The sequence below is a fragment of the Trichosurus vulpecula genome, chromosome 9, assembly GCF_011100635.1.
Source record: "Trichosurus vulpecula isolate mTriVul1 chromosome 9, mTriVul1.pri, whole genome shotgun sequence".
In the NCBI taxonomy this organism is placed as follows: Eukaryota; Metazoa; Chordata; class Mammalia; order Diprotodontia; family Phalangeridae; genus Trichosurus; species Trichosurus vulpecula.
Genome location: NC_050581.1, coordinates 94,244,305 through 94,259,351, shown reverse-complemented (window position 1 = coordinate 94,259,351; position 15,047 = coordinate 94,244,305). Strand labels below are relative to the sequence as shown.

General features: G+C 35.1%; 1 long non-coding RNA gene across 1 annotated transcript; it reads left to right on the top strand.

The window, feature by feature from the left end:
• Window positions 1-2,608: 2,608 nt before the first annotated feature.
• Window positions 2,609-10,966, top strand: LOC118830664. The gene is made up of 3 exons (XR_005009100.1): window positions 2,609-2,761; window positions 8,259-8,347; window positions 9,633-10,966. It is a non-coding gene; the product is annotated as an uncharacterized LOC118830664 (long non-coding RNA).
• The last annotated feature ends 4,081 nt before the right edge of the window (window positions 10,967-15,047 follow it).

Sequence of the window (15,047 nt, the reverse complement as noted above, 5' to 3'; positions counted from 1 at the left end):
TTGCAAAATAAAGAACTGGTTACATTTGGTTACTTATTTCTATTAAATCTATATACCTCTATTTGTATCTCTACTTCCACCCCTGTTCATTGCCTATATTGAAACAATGCCTTTTGGGTATGAAAGTATCTAAAACCGCATAGCAGATGGTACAAAAAATATTTTTATTTCTGGTGATTTTATCAGTTATGGAAATTCCCTCTACCAATGCAGACTGACAACCTGCTTGCAACTAACAGTCTTAGATAATTGGCTGGGGTGCTGAGAAGTTAAGTTATTTACCTATTGCCATATGGTATGTATCAGAAGCAAGGTTGAACCCAGATCTCCCTGACCCCAAGCCTGGCCCTTTATCCCCTATGTTAGGATGACTCTCATACTGCAAATAGTTTTGAACTTAAAAAGAATATTTGGATAACTATACTTCAATAAAATTTGTTTCCTTTGTGATCCTGTATTTTATCTTATATATTAAAAAACGAAACAAAACAAAAGTGATTCGTAGAAGAGGGCCAAGGCTTCACCAGACTGTCAAAGGTTCCACACTAGGTTAGGAAACCCTGGGTTAGGTAATTTCCATGGAAAAATTGTGAAAGTAATGGAACAAAATGTCCATTAGAAGCATAAATCAGTCAATAACTAATCTCTGATGGTCAACAGAGTAGAATCACATCAGCTATTTTTGTAAAGTTAAAAATTTCCAAGGATTACTAAAGGGAGTCACTAACAAATTCCCAGTGAATCTCTGATTAAAAAACAAACAAACTCTGAAGGGAAGAGCAAAGTGACAAGAAGCTGGAATATGTCAACAATAAAGGAATAAATAATCTGCCTTTTTCATACATGTTCTTTCGCACAAAGGGGAAAGAAAAGCAATTGATGATAAATAGAGCTATAACTGATTTATATGAGTCTGGCTGATGTAAAAATAATTGTGTGAGATTGCTTTGAGAATAACCTAGAAGCATAAAAAATGATTTTGTTCCCTCATTGTGATGTGATTACTCATTAGCAAAACCTGAAATAATGCAGGCTTTAAAATGCCTTCTCCTCCCTTCAGTAACTAATGGTCCCACAGCATGGGTACCGAATCACTAACCAAATGTATTTTTTAGACAACATTTATATTTCACCAATGCCAGTGGATATTGGTAAGTGTGGTACTGTCTCAACTTCAGGCAGGTCTGGCCTAACTAGTCATTTTGGCCAAGAATAGTGTATACAATGATCCTTTTAGGCAAGTAGAGATTATTTGAAATAAAAATTGGGCTAACATTTAGTAGACATGCAAACCTTAGAACTCTAGTTTTTCAGAATTGTTCACTGAGAAAAAACAAAGAATTGAAGCAATTATCCAGATCATTTGAGTAAAAGCAAATAAAATATAATAAAATATTAACTCCATTTCTGCTCTGAGAGAAATCAGTCTGAGCTAATTCAGTTCTAATGTTATCCTCAGGTCTCCTTTTCCTCACTTCGTCTCTCAGTCCTGAAAGAACATTAGACTTGGAATCAAGACGGTCTCAGTTCTTACCTCATCTCAGACTAGCTGTGTGAGACAATGCAGGTTGGCACCTTCTCCATAATACATGGTCTTAGGTGCCCAGAGCACTGGGCAAGTCACGTAATCTGTTTCACCCTCAACTTCCTCATCTGGAAAGTGGAACTTGCAAGATTATTATGAGCATGTAATGAGGTTATATATACATATATATATATATATATGTATATATATATATATATACATATATATATATATATATATATAAAAAACGTGCTGTGCAAACCTTAAAACATGGTGTAAATGCCAGATATTATGCTGCCCTGTTATTCTTTCTCTTTCTTCTTTCCTTCTTTTCTCCCTTCCTCTTTCCTTTCAATTGCCTCACCTCTGAAATGGAGTAATAATGCCTGCGGTGTCTTCCTCAGAAGGTGATTGTGAAAATCACATGACGTAACATGTAAAAGCTTTGTAAGCCATAATGCTTATCAGTTTTTGGTTACTAATGTCTGATCTGTCAAAAGTTTCACAAGTATTTTAATTCTTTTCTCTAGCTCAGGAATGGATATGTGTACAATGAAAGCAAGAACCAGCAAACCAATTGTTGGTAATAGTTTTTTTTTTATTATCACTGATAAGTAAGTGGAGAATTTCTATTCACAACTAATAATAAGGCATTTTCCATCAGAAGAAACCAAATTAATAGAGAATTTAGTTGTTTGTTGTTGTTTTGCCACCCATCACCCTCTTTCTAACCCATCATATATATTATTGTTAATGCAATGGGAATTTGTAAAGAAAAAACCCAAATCAAATATCTATACTCCTGAGAGTGCAATTTAGCAATGCCATTAAGGACATGAGCATATTTTTGACTGAATGTCATTCATATTTTAAAGCAACAATGTTTTCCACACGACATACAGCTGAAGATCGAATTGCATTCATTCCAAAGAGAGAAACCATTGATGGCAAAAGAGTTAACATTACCTAATAGAGCAACTGGGGATATTTAGTAATCAGGGATCGTGGCCTTGGCTCACACTCTCAAAAGTCAATGCTTTATCATACATGTTAAGAGATCAGCCTTGCCTGGGAACTAGAGCCTAGTTGTTGTCCTGCCAGAGGGAAAAGCCGAAACTACCTCCCTTGAGTGTTTACAAAGGTGCAGTCAATCTGAGGAGCACAGAAGAGTAGCTCAGGCATAGCCCATGGATCCCATGGATGAACAATTATAGAGATGAAAGTCCCAGGAAAATGGTAAATTCCTCATTCTTTTTCTGCTAAATGGTAATCTAAATTTCAATTTTGGAAAAGTTCTGAACATTCAATATAGGGAACTATAGACCAATGAAACTACTGTGATTGCTCAGTAGAAAAATGTGCCCAGGCTCAGAGAAAAAATATTCAACAGGATGGGATGCAGGTCTAGGAAGCAAACTGAGTGAGGGAGGAGAAATGGAACCCAGAGGTAAGCTCCATGGCCATCATGGGAATATATACAACAGAGGATTATATACCAAATCTACCTATCGGAAACATTGATTGGACTCCTCTTCCCAGAAATGACCTTTCACATCTACTCACAGCATTTTGAGGGACCTTCTTGATCTGAAGATACATTGTTGACCATATCTCAGAAATCAAGGGTGTCTGAGGTAGGGTAATAATATGGGTATTATGAGGCTTCATAATCTAAGAAAGTTTTCTATATAAAGATTACCCCTTTAAAAACATTAATTATACATATAATATTCAGATTGAGTATAAGAGATAACATGGACTAGGGGATATATAGCTGGCCTAAAAGTCAAAATGATGTCTTCAAGTATTGTATCTGAGATATACTATGAGACTCTGGACAAGTCACATAACCTCTCAATGCTCTGGGCACCTAAGACTATATATTGTAGAGAAAATGCCAACCTGAATTGATAGAAGGAGTTTCCTCACCTGAGTGTTCCCTGTACCAATGAAATCACAGGTCCAAATACTGATAAAGAATTAATCAAAGCAAAAAAAGAGAGGGGGTATTAATTAAATTATATGGGGTTATATATACTGGAGTCAAAGATATTTGTTTCTTTTGCCCAGAAATGATGGAGGACTGCTTGCTTCCTCACACTCCACTGAATGGAAGAAGCTCCAGAGAATTAAACAACCCCACCCATCTGCTTCAAGGAAAATTGCAGGGAACTGCAGCAACTTAAGAGAGAATTGAATATTTTTCCAAGTCTCTGTGGGAAGGATTGATGCATGCAGGAGGCACATTTAGTAGATTATGGGGGAGAGGAGAACATAAAACCTTAAAATTCATCCTGAATTAAAATATTGATGAAACAGACCTCATAGAAAGTGGGAAAGTCAAGTTAGATGACATGGAAAGCTTCCAGGAAGCCCAAGGTCACCCTAATACATATATTGCCAAAAAAGTGGCATGGAATAGTGCAAAAGAGCCAGCCATGAGTCCGGGTTTAAGACCCACTTCTGATCTATACTGGCTGTGTGAATCTAAGCAAATCACTCAGTCTCTTGGCACTCTGGGAAACTCTAAGAGAGAAGGTGTAGAGAAGGTGCCAACTGGCACAGAGTTTCCTCACCCATGAGTTCCCTGTACCAATGAAATCACAGACTAGTTCCTTTAAATATGCATGCACTTATTTTATGTGTAATATAGGATATACATAGAAATGCACATGTATATATATATATACATATATATATATATTTGTAGTCAATGTGTGTGCTTTTTGCCTTATTCTGATGATTATGCTTTGCTCTTGATGCTTATATACTATATCTTTCTTCATTTGCTTAAATGCCATGTAACGAGTGTCTATTTCCTTATAGTTCTGCCAAACAATTAGAAAAAAATCTGCTTACATATTTTGATAATTTTCTAATGAAGGTCATATATTATTCTTATAAACTTTTCCTACCAGGCCTTTATTTAATGAATATATTGCAAATATTTTCTTCACTTATTTTTATTATAGAGATAATGATTTTTTTGTTCAACAAAATCCAATTCTACACATAATACACATTTTCCTCTTCTCCAAAATTGAGTTGAATTATCAAGTGAGAGAAAAAAATTGTTATAAAAATCTTGACATATTTTTTTTCATTTTTCATCTACTTATTGTACTCTTTATGATTCTATCTTTAATTCTTTTGGTCTGACCCAGCTTAGTCAAGTCTCTTATTTTCCCCTTCCATTTTTTCTTCCTGTTTTGTAAGGCAACAATGCTTTCAATCTTCTGCCATCTTCCTCAGTAAGATTTTGCAAATGACTTTATAGATAGATGAATAATAGATAGAACATTTACTGAGGACTTACTATGTGTCAGGCACTGTGCTAAACACTGGGAGGGGAGAATCAAGACAGTCCTTGTCCTCGAGGAGCTTACATTCTAATGAGAGGAGACTATACAGAAACGGGAACTAGAAAAGGGAGAGGGTTCACTCAGGGTTGTGGCATGGAGACAGCCACTAAGTTCAATGGAGGACTGGATCTGATCAAGATAAGGCCAAAATTGGCCTATCAAGACCTCTGGTAGTTCCAATTGGTGGCATTTAAATTCTAAATTGTCATCTCTGGTTTCAACAATGACAGTAGAGTCACTGTATTTGGATTTTAATGTCGCAATCCTTAATGTCTTGTGTAAGAAAGTAGAAATGGCACTAGAAAAAAAAAACAACTGAAATAGACCCTGGGCCAGAGAAATCCCTTTTCCAATGCCTCAAAAAGGTATAGAGGTGATGGAGAGGGAAGAAAAAAAGTGAAAAAAGAAATTTACATGATAACTTTATTATATATTAAAAAGAATAATGAGTAGTACATAATTTATTTGCAGTTTCATGCACAATTACCTTTTTTTCTATTCTACTATGTTATGGAAATACTTATTTTATTTCTTAAGTTCAGAATAAAATAAATAAAATAAAAAAAGACTACGTCAATGGGAAACAAACTCTGACAAGTCCTACTAAACTTAGAAGATCTCAGTCTGGTTCTGTAATAGTCCATCTGCTTTCCATGGACCAAGCTAGATCATTATGAAGAAGCTCATTACCAGAAGGCTGAACAGAAAGTAACCGATTATATGGCTATGGCCATCTATGAAATAAAGAAAAATACAAAATGTCTTTCAGTGGGAGAATATTACATAAGGAAGCAGAGGTTATTGAGACTCACAGATTTTTTTTAATACTATCAATAAACTTTAAATGTATGTATTACAATGACCGATAAGTTGTAATATAACTAGAAGAACTGAATAATTTATTAGCACTGGCATTTTCTAGCTATAAAAGAAACTGAAAGATACCAGGATTCCAATTTTGCTAAATGGCAGGATGACTTATAGTATCTCTTTGGAGAAGCAAATAAAGGATTAGTGGAATGGCTTTTATCATCTATCCAAAGACGAGAAGAAATACCATTTCATGGGACACTTGCCCATCTTATACTAAAATAGTGACAACAAACACGAGTCAATAGAATATCATGTATTTTACATAGTGATATAAGTTGTAGAGGACAAGGAGGTCAAAGAAATCAGAGGACATTGATAACAACTTCCAAGTAAAATCAGTATACATTCTAATACTCAGTGACTTCAGTGTAAAAATGGATTATGAGGAAGATAGTGAGAAATATGGTTTGTATTCAGAAATGAAAGGGGCAAAAAAGCTTGTAGACAGCAGAGATTCCTCATACTTTTATATATTTTGAATACTTTCTTCTAGAAGAGAGTTGGAAGATGCTGATCACAGAAAGAATAGAATGACATAACAAAAATAATGAAAAGGATTCTTAACAAATGGGAAATGACCAATGTGGGAACTATTTTCAAAGCTGCTGTCTGTGTACACTCAGACCATGACTTGTTAAATCAAAGCTCACAATCAACACCTAATTAGAAGGAATAAAAATAAGATGATATATATATCTTCCCATAAAACATTGAGAAATAGTGGGGGTGGGGGGTTTATAGAAAGCTTGTTGTTATATCCAGTTAAACAAAATCGCCGTGAGAGAATTTAAAGATAAACTTGAAGAAATGGAAGAAACGCAACAAATACAAAAAGAACAGATCTGTCGAGATATCTACAACAAACTCTTGTCTCAACCAACAAGCCACATAGGATTCTAACCTTATTGCTCCCAAAGTACTAAGTAAGAAAATAGAAACACTAAAGAAATAAAAGACCAGAAGATCAGCTGGGCCAGTCTGAATATACAAACAAGAGACCTGTAAGGATAACATAATTTTGAGAATGTTGAGGAATTGATTCATAATATACCTGAAAAGAATGGAAGATATTTAATGATTGGGGCGGGGGAATCACAGACATCTTTACTGCTGGGAAAAAGTGATCGAGATGACTTCGGTTAACTACTGAAGCTAATGACAATATGCTCATTTTGTCACCTTTACAAAATGTTGATGAAAATATTTCACATATCTAATGAAACTATTCTGAATGAAAGCATGAGAAGGGAACAGAATGACTTTTATGGCTTTATGGTCAAACAGTTGAATGAAAGGTACAAAGAATAAACCTTTGATTATTTGTTGACCATTAAAAAATAGATGTTTTGATTAAGTAAAAGGCAGCCTTAGAGAGCCTCCTCCAACATGGCGCTTCCCATGTATATGTAAATGTCATTAAAACTTCCTTGGAAAACAATAAAAAAGACCTTTTGTTCTTTAATCTGATTATTAATATCCAGAGAAGGAATATGTATGTTCACCAAAAATAGGGATGTCTAGTTTGAAGTCTAAATTGAAGAGAGATTTCTGATAGGCAGTGATGTCCTCCAGATGTTTCTTTTTCTAGATGATGCTGTATTACTTTTGTCATGCCCTAGAAAATAGAATCATTTGTGAAGGGAGGTTCATAATCACTTAAAAGACTTAAGGCCAACTAATACCACAGGAAATGCCCAGAGAATGAGGAATGACTTCTGTCCAGACTAAGATTTGTAGTTTAGCAAACATCACAAATAGCTAACCCAACAGTGTTTTTACTTTTGTTAAATGTTAAATCATTTAAGTTATGTTAAATGTTAAATCACAAAAGTTTAACATTTTCAACAGACACTGCAGTTGGGCAATGAAATGGGCCCAGAATTGAATAACCGAAAGGAAGTAGGCTAGATTGAATTTGGAAAGTATAAAGTGCATTCAATAAACCCAAGTTTCACCCTTATTAAAATCTATTCTGAAATTCACCATTGATTTTCTTTTGGTGATGCTATACAATTATTCATTATCATCAAAAAACATTTATTAAATGTCCACTATATACTAAGCTAAGCACTGGGGATAAAAAGAAAGGCAAAATAGTCCCTACCATCTAGAAGTTCACATTTCAATGTGTTCACATTTCAATGTGGGGGTGGAGGGGATGCAAATAATTATGTATATTTAAGATAAATAGGTGAATGGGAGGTAATCTCAGAAAAAAAAACAGATTTGAGGAAGGGGTTAAGGTGGGAAAGGCCTTTTGTAGAAGGTGGGATTTGAGATGAGGGTTGTAGGATTATGGTATATGATGGACGACTATTGTGCTCTAAGAAACGATGAAGGTGACAGCTTCAGAGAAACCTTTGAAGATTTACATGAAGTGATGCAGAGTGAAGTCAGCAGAACCAGAACAATTTACACAATTACAACAGCATTCCAAAGACTAATATTTGGAATGATTTAAGAATTCTGGTAAATGTAATGATCATACATGATTTCAGAGGACTTACGATGAGGCCTGTTATCCACTTCCTGACAGAGAATGATGGACTCAAGATGCAGATTGAGATATATTTTGGACATGTACAATGTAAGAATTTATTATGCAAATATGTTACATATATATTTTTCTTTCTTTTTTAAGAAACTTGTCTGAGGGTCAGTGATATTAAATGACTTGCCCATGGTCACAGAGATACTGTCAGAGAAATGATTTTGATCCCAGGTCTCCTTGACTACAAATTCAGCAATCAATCCATCATGAAATTCTGCCTCCTTTTTATAGACATACATGCAGTTGAATATGCATATATGTAAGCCATCCTTTTATTTGTTATTATTTTATTAAATATCATGCATCAATAAGCATCAATGATATTGGTATTTTTAATGGATTTATTTTGTCCATTTCAGGGGTCAAGATAGTATTTGCTTCCTAGAAGGAATGAGGTAGCCTCCTTTCTTTATGGTTAGACACAATTTATATAGTATAGGAATTATTTGTTCTTTAAAAAATTGGTAGAATTCATTTATAGATTCATCTGATCCTAGTGCATTATTATTTTTAATCTAATGAATCTCTACATGTATCTTTCTGTTTCTCTTTTTGTTGGTATATCATTTTATTCTTTTTAAGTTTTTAAAAGTTTAGCCTTAACTATTTCTTTGTTTCTTATAGATATAAGCATTCAGTGATATAATTTATATCCAATGATTTTTTTGCATTATCTCACAGATTTTGACGTAGTGTATTTTTATTGAGATATAGCATCTGCATTCCTTTATGAGCTACTTTTGTTTTAATCTTCCATCCCAACTTTTAGGAAATAAAAAAAAAATTCATGTGGGCCTCTAACTTTTACTCAGATTATCATGCTTTATTACTAACTTCATTGCCCTGTGATCCATATATGTAGTGTATACAATTTCATCTTTTCTAAATTTATCTATATTTTCTGTGATTTAGCATGTAATCAATTTTGTACACATTCCACAAATGGAATGTCTAGGCAAAAGTTTCTTCTTTTCTTCTTTTTCCATTGAATTCTTTTTTTCTTCCTTTTCCATTCTAAAATTCATAGGATGTCAATCATCCTGAGATTTCTGCATCTCAAGTTAGTTTTCTAGATGTCACTTTTCATCTGAATAATTTCCAATTCTTTCAATTGCTGAACAATTTTCTGGACTTCCTCCGGTAACCCCCACCTCTTTCGCATCCCCTTTTCAACTATTTTAGCAGTAATAAGTATAGTTGTACTTGTTTTCATTTTCTTTTTTAGCTTTTACACATATATTCTATATTTCACATTTTGTACACATATTCAATATTTGTGTTTTTTCATTACTTCCTTTAAACTTATTTGTCTTTTTTTCAGACCCAGGAATTATCGATGAATTTTGGACTGTGGTGAATGGAGTTCCCAAACTGATAAAATCACACATCCTTGAACCCTATGGGGTCATTACCATTTTCCTTCTTTGATATTTACGATTTTTAAAAATACATACATATACATATAAACACATGTGTGTGTGTGCATGTGTGTGTATATATGTGTGTGTTTATTTCCTGGCTTCTATGTGAACTCTCATTGTGCTGTTTTGACTAGAGATACCACTTAAAAAAGAAAACATTTAACTTATTTGACTTGTTTGCTTAGTTATCTAGATTAAGCTTAAAAGTCCAGTATATCAATTCGTGAGACTGGTCAAAGCAAGCCACCAATGGTAAACAATAAGTTTTAATAAGTGACTGGCTTTTTAATAATTGTCTTGATATATTTGCTCCCATTTCAGTAAAATACACTGTTTATAATTTGTAAAATTACAGAAAAAATATAACCAAATTAGAGGTGTTTGATATTCTCTTTGTAAGTATTTAGGCATGGCCACTATGGTTCCCAAAGATCCATTTTAAGCTACAGAAATAACAGATGTTTCCATAATTTTTTTATTTAAATAATAAAAGGTAAAAGAGACCTTAAGTTTAAAAAAATGAGTGAAATGAAATAACCATGCTACTATACCTGAGATCATTCCTTAGTATCATTGCGCAACAGTGATATTGTTTCAGCTTATTGACTGACTGACTGATTTATAGCAGAGTAAAATTGACTGAATTTAATTTGCCAGCTGTACTGTTCAGTACTTGATGTCTGGTCATAATCAAGGACTTGGCTTTCAACTTAGTGAATTCATCATTTTGGAAACAAGAACAAATAAAATTTTGAAAATAAGAATCCAGTGACACATTTTTTTTAACCCACCATTTTACCTTTCCTGTGTTCTAAATTATTCTTTTAGCAATGGGTATGGCCACAACATGCAACTTAATGTTAGGATCTGACTTAAAATTCCTTTTTTTTCTAACCCTGAATTATACTTTATTAATTTTGAGAATTAATTTTATAAATTCAGTCAAAAAGGTTCCTCTTATATTCCTCATGTACAAAATAAACTATGGAGATGATTCTGAAATAATTCAAGAGAAGCTCATTTTTATGATCTAAGTTAGTGGTGTCAAATTCAAACAGAAAGTGGGACAACAAATCTGAACATAAAGGTGCCTGTAGGGCACAGATCGACTTAGTTTTAAAATGTAATGTTATCTATGTTTTATTATGTTTTTATTGATTTTGTTAAACATTTCCCAATTACACTTTAATCTGGTTCAGGCAGCACTCAAGACTATTGTGGGCCATTTTTCTGACTCCCCTCATCTAAGCAATGCAAGATATTTTATTAAAATACCTTGGAAAATCTGAAGATTGCATAAGATTTCTTCCTTTCTTCATCCCTCATTTGCTAATTACATGCTTATGATCTAGAGGTTTTTGAAGATGGATAAAAAAAAAAAGAAAAAGGATCACTGTTTGTGAAAAGCTTCCTGTTTCAATGAATGATTGTTAATAACATCTACCTCGTAATGATCATCTTGACTGTAGGGAGGTTTTGATGGCTTTCCAAGTCATAATAATCAAAAGACGATCACATTAAAATGAATCATCCATCTGACTGTGCCACCAGGAGCACAAAAGCAATAAAGGAAATGGTCAAATGGGATTATTTGGCAGAAATGAACATAACCAAGTTATCTTTCAGGAGTTTTTGAACACTATAATTTGTTCTCCTTCAAGCTCAGAATTCTAAGAAGTGAGTGTTAGAAGAAAGCTAAGTAGTAGACTTTACCTGTTTCTGTTTTCTTAGGCGTGCCACCAAGCCAGTACAAGGTATATAATATAATTACAGAATCAACTCAGTTTCCAGACTTGAGGACTTCCAAGCTCATGGCATGAAGGTATACAATCATAGGATCATAATGAGCCCAGAAAGAAATAGTCCCTACATTGAATTAGAGTTAGAAGAGATCCTGGAAGTCATGTGGTCCAACTCTATCATTTTGTTGATGAGAAAACTGAGTCCTCAAGAAGTTAGGTGACTTGACCAAGGGCATATAGGGAATAAGTAGCAGAGCCAGGATTTGAATCTATGTCATTTGACTCAAAATGGTTGCAGTGATTTCATTCCCAAGCTCCTTAGGTGATTGAATAAGGTTAAGGAAGACAAGATGCACTACGAAAAAAAAAATCTTATTTATAATCCATAGGGGGATGGCTTGTATGGGATAGGATATAGAATGAACCTTTTATATTTATCTTCATCTATCCCAGGCATACAATAGATACAGACAATCATGCTGGTGTAGAAGAGACTCCTGGTTACTTTGTGAAGCTCAGAGGGCCTTTTTGGCCCTTTAAGAGTGCAAAGAACACTGATTGTGCCATCAGCATGTTAATAATACCTAGCAGCTTTGTATCATCAGCAAATCCTATGGAAGTCCCTTGATCCTTACAGCTTAACAAGAATAAGCAACCATTTATTAAGCACCTACTATGTGCCAGGCACTATACATTAAAAAGGTAAAACGAAACACAAAAAAGGCCATGCCTTCAAAGAACTCAAATTCCCTGGAACATTACTGATAATAATCCAGAGGGGAGTTTTAGTTGAATGTTAACAGGGCATAGGAATTGTATCCCACTGAAAGATGCTTGGGAGATGAGGAAATGGTGGTGACAAGTGAGATGGCATTTTCTAAGAGTTTGGCTATGAAAAGGAGATGCTTAGGGTGAAACTTGAGAAGAATGTAGAGTCAAGTGAAGGGGAGCTGGGTACGTTAGGAAGCATCAGAGAAGAAGCCATTAGATATAGATAGATTAAAGATTACAAAAACAGAAGGAATGATTGAAGGGGCCAGTTGTCGTAAGAGATAGAAAGAGATGAGATCGAGGGCACAAATAAAGGTGCTTGTCTTGGTGAAGAGATAAGAGGAAAAAGGGAGGGAACAGAGAATGTTATCAAGGTGTTTTGAACAATAGAATTGGGGAGAAGATCTTATGGATGAAAGGTCAACTTCCCTGCCTGGGTGAGGTTTGAGGCTGCTTTTTGGAAAAACATTCAATGTTCTTATGCCCTTGGCAGTTGAAGAATGTGAGCCCAGAGCCCAGATTCCCACCAAAATTTTGCAGATGTCCTAAATGGTCACCTGGGCTCTCCCAAATAGTTAAAGACACCTCAGAGGGACCACATTTCAATTTTTCCCTTCACGCTCTCCTCTTGATTCCCTCTGTCTCTGTGGAAAACAGAACTATTAAAAAAAAACACATTCTTAGAAAATAGCTAGGTTAAGGGTAGCAAAGGAAAATTCCAGTTTCCCCAAGACAGTATAGTGCAGTTTGAGTAGAACAACTTGAAGGAAATTTTTCCTTTAACTTTCACCCATTTCCCTCGAAGTGATGACAGAGATCAAATATCAAGGGACCCAGGTCGAGATTAGTTATGGGGATTCTTTAGGACTGAAAGCTAGGAGCTTATGTACATTCATTCTCTTGTGACCAATGAATAACATTGGATTAATTAATGTTGTTTAACTGCTCATTCCTATCCCCTCAGTAAAATCAACTATTAAAACATTAGAAGTTTACATATGGCTTCATGTATCTCACTCACATTCCTACTTACTAATGAGGAACTGGAAGGGGTTTGAAATTATAAAAAATAGAAACTGAGAAATACATAGCAAATAACAACTCTCTTCAAGTTTTCTGCATGCTTAGTTGAAGGCTCTAAGGAAAGATACATATACACACAATACTTGGAGTCAGGGGGAGTAATAGACTCTTCCAAAGTACTGCACCCATCTCCTTTACCTTCCACTCTTCTTTTCTCTGTTTCTATTCATCTCAGCTGCCTGGAGGTAGCTAGGTGGCCCAAGGAATAGAACATTAGGCCTAGAGTCAAGAAGACTTGAATTTTCAAGTCCAGCCTCAGACATGTAGTAGCTATGTGACCCTGGACAAGTCACTAACCTCTGTCTGCCTCAGTTTTTTCTACTGTAATAGAGATAACCATAGCACCTTCCTCAGAAGGTTGTATAGAGGATCAAATGAGATAATATTTGTAAAGTGCTTAGCATCATGCCTGGCACATAGTAGGCACTTAAATACTCGTTTCCTTCTTTCCTTCCTTCCCGGACACCCTTCCATGCCAAAATGTGAACTGAAAATGGGTGGAAGATATAGTCAGCACCAGGAGATTTGTGGAAGGGAAAGAAGGAGCGAAAAGCTGAAAAGTAAAGAGGAGGGAGGAAAAGTGTCAATTTATATCTACCATACTCCATTGTTGTTGCTGTCCTTGGATCTCAAAGAGGACCAAAATGACATCACTATGCTAGAGTTGAGTTTCAATGTGTCTGACTGGCCGATCAGACCGATATGAGCTCAAAACACTCTACCATTGGTCAGGCACAAACAGTCTGTGTGAACATTTGGGGTGGATACTCTAAATTTGTACATCCTGTGTTTCCTTTGAGCTGTTTCAATTCTGCTTTGCTCCCAGAGCGCAACACCTTCTCTGACGTGGGCACGCCATGCTGAGCAGTCCTGTGCCAGTGTCTCCTATGTCACACAATCAATTCCATACTCCATACCCTAGTGAGAAGCTGCAGTGTAGGAAGAGCAGCAGAAACATCAAGAAATTACCAAGATAAAAATACAAGAAAGGTGCTGGAAGTATAATCTAAATCTTCAAAAAATATGGGTAATAAGGTGAGCTAGAGAACTTAGTTTGAGAGAATGCATTTTATCTAATAGCTGCCATCTGAAATGAAATTAGAATGTGGAATATAGGATTCATAGAGTTCAAGCCAGAAGGAGCCTCAGAGGAATCTTGTCAAATCCAGTCATTTTACTGAGGCTTACAGGGGTAAGTGCCTCATCATGCACTTAGTAGGTATTATATTCACTATTGGAATCTAAATGGGCTGCTTCTAAGGTTTCTGGTGCTGTTATCAGGTTAAACAGGGAGAGATATTGGCTAAATAATGGAAAATTAGGTAGATTCAGAATTTGGTAGGTGGCTTAGTTTAGTCTCTTTTGGTTCAATGTGAGTTTGGAAGATGGTCTCCTGGGAAGTACTCCAGAAATCTGTGTGTAGTCCTGTACTACCTAACATTTTTGTCCTTGGATAAAAGCATAAATATCATGCCTCCAAATTTGCTGTTGATACAAAGCTGCTAGGTATAGTTAACATGCTGATGGCACAATCAGGGTACATAAAATTACTGGTAGTCTAGAATTTGTCATTGTTGAATTAAATTGAAATGAAAAGACTTAGACGCAGGTGTGTACTGATAAATGTTTAAGAACTGGCTCTCAAAAAATACATAATACGCACTTTTAATCTTCATTGTTAGTACTTTCTCAATCATTTCCTTAAGTCTAGAAATAAAC